This window comes from Oculina patagonica, chromosome 13 (assembly GCF_052425735.1).
Source record: "Oculina patagonica isolate OP01 chromosome 13, crgOcupat, whole genome shotgun sequence".
Lineage (NCBI taxonomy): Eukaryota > Metazoa > Cnidaria > Anthozoa > Scleractinia > Oculinidae > Oculina > Oculina patagonica.
The window spans coordinates 14133104-14135785 of record NC_135770.1 but is presented as its reverse complement, the minus strand read 5'-3'; positions in this window follow the sequence as shown (position 1 = coordinate 14135785).

Below are 2682 nucleotides of genomic sequence, written 5' to 3'. Positions count from 1 at the left end.
AAACCCGGATCGGACCGGATCGGATCGGATCGGACCGGATTATCAAAACTCGGATCGGATCCGACCGGATTGACAAAACCCGGATCGGTTCGGACCGGATTAACAAAACCTGGATCGGATCGAAAAAAAAGCGGGTCAACGTAAATTCCCGCCAAAATCGTCACGTGATACCTAAATCGAAGATGGCGAGGAAGGAAGTAAGTGAATGTTCGCTGTGTGTTTTATAGTTTATTATTTTGTCAGTGTTATCTTAGTAAGAAGGTATAATTCATTGAACCTACGCCTACGCATTCTACTACTAGATTGAAAGATCAAGGAAGCGGGTTTTCGAACGAGAAAGGTATGATAGCAAATAATTGTTCTGGCCTATCGATGCATGTTCCACTGATGTTGTCAAAGTGGTCAATGTCAATATCTCGCTCCGGTATCGCCTTTAGTAGCTTTGGTAGGATAATTTATCGCCAGTCTTTATAGTTGTTTATTTGAATTTATATTGAGCAGTAACCAATAGTATTTTCCAATTTATAGTGTCGAGTGTGTAATTCGAACAATGATTTGTAACAGATACCTTGACAGCTTGAGACAACGATCAACCACAGACTATGGCTATTCTTAGAGCGTTAACTTATCGCCCTAGCTGCTTAAACGTTATGTTGGAGATACAAATTAATGTTCATATGTCTGTTCACATCGTCCAAATGCGAAACTAAGTTGTACAAAAATTATAATAAAAAAGCAATGATCAATGAAACACTGCAACTGGTCTACGCTCGATGCACAGTATTTTGAGTTGTTGACCAATTGTTTTAGATAATGATTATCATACATGTATTTGGAACTTTAGGCACAATCTTCATGTTGTCAGAGTTTTTAAAAGTGCGAGTTTGGGCAAAAAAAATTTCCGAGGACGTTTATATTTAGAGAATACAATGTGTTGTTCCGTCGCGATTATAAATTGTAGCATGCACATGCGAAACTGTATCTGAAGCCGTGTTTACCTTATCCAAATGAACTTAAAAGTGGCTGGATCATTTATTCATGAGTACATGATCGTTACTTTATTATACTTGATGCAATAGCTTTATGTGAATGAAATTGATAATTTTGCCCTTCAAGGATTGTCATCGAGTTTGCCGCTACGGATTCTTGTGTGCGTATTTTAATAAGTTAGCCGGCTTATATTATAGTTGCGGTAACGAAAGTTGGAAACTCTCGAATTAAAACTGTCTTTAATTTTACGTGAATGGAACACCTATCACTTAAATAGAAAAAAAAAATTGGAACTGCCATAAAAAGCTAATAATTAAAATTTGTTTATTCCTTTAGGAAATAAAATCGAAGATATATGCAAATTCATTGTGAAATGCAATACCCTGTTTTATTAAAGTAAACATATTTTTCTGGATCTTCTATTTTATTGACTACAACTTTCACTTGCATTAAAAAAATCAGTTTTTTACTTTACGTTTGGTTTATGTTACTGGTTTATGTCTTAACCAGTTATGTCTTTTTTTATTTTGGGTATTTGTACTTATCTTTGGAACGTTTATATGGTGGTAAAGGGTTTTTGCGTAAATCGTGAAAGGCTTTTTCCCGGTGAGTTGTGAGATAGCTTTTTTCCTGTGAAACGTGATTTGGTTACACAGCTGTGAACTGTGCATTGAATTTTTTTTCATGAAAATTTCGATATGACTGATTTTTTTTTCCTATCGTATGATACACTTTGAAAACAAAACTGCGTGTGGTGAATTGCGTGACCAGTGCGTAACCGTGACTGGTGGGCATTCTGGGCCTGAGGTCAACATTTAATTTAACACCTTTTGTCGTAGTCTATGAGATGCCTTTTTCATTTTTCTCTTGGTGTGCAGAAGCTGTTGTTAGTTAACTATTGTGTTCTGCTTTAGGTGCTTTATAACAAGGGTTAATATTGTACATCCAATAAATAACAATTGTCAAATTCAAGGATTAAGGATTTATTCTCTATTTCTACAGAACTGACAGTTTTCAAATAAAGAATGAACCGATAATGGTAAGCATAAATTATATTGATGGCTTCTATGAGTCAATAGCAAGGAACAATCGCCCTATGATTGGCTACCTTTGCAAGTTAACGTTAGATTGTAACTTTGCAGTCTTCGCATGTTTTGTACTTAAGACCCAGGGTGGGGGATGAGGAAGGGGTAACAAAGTTTGATTCAGAGAAGGTCTGCCCCGAAGTCTAAACTACAAACCTTTTAATATGTTATTTTGTGACAGGAAAGGGAAAACTTTTCATATACTTAAAGAGACACAAATTTACTTTTCTAGTAACTCCTTAAAATATTCGGATGAATTAGCCTTCAGGTGCGTCTGTTAGAAATTTTTAAAGAGCCTTCTAAATTCCACAATGACAGTTTTCCCTGCCCTTTTCTGTACTTCAACTTCTAAAATCCTAACCTTTTATATACCTCCAGCCTGAAAAAGTACCACTGTCGCGCGGAGTCTCGCCGTATAGTCCATTTTAGGGAGTACCCCTGGGACTTTGGGTAAATGCATACAGCGTATTTAGTTTTCCAAGTGTATTTGAGTAAAAAAATATCCACAGGTATTTCTATGGCAACAGCGTACGATGCACAATAGTGCAATGCCTTTGTAAGATTTTATGGACCTTTTCCAATATTTGCAAAGGCGTTTCCATCTGTC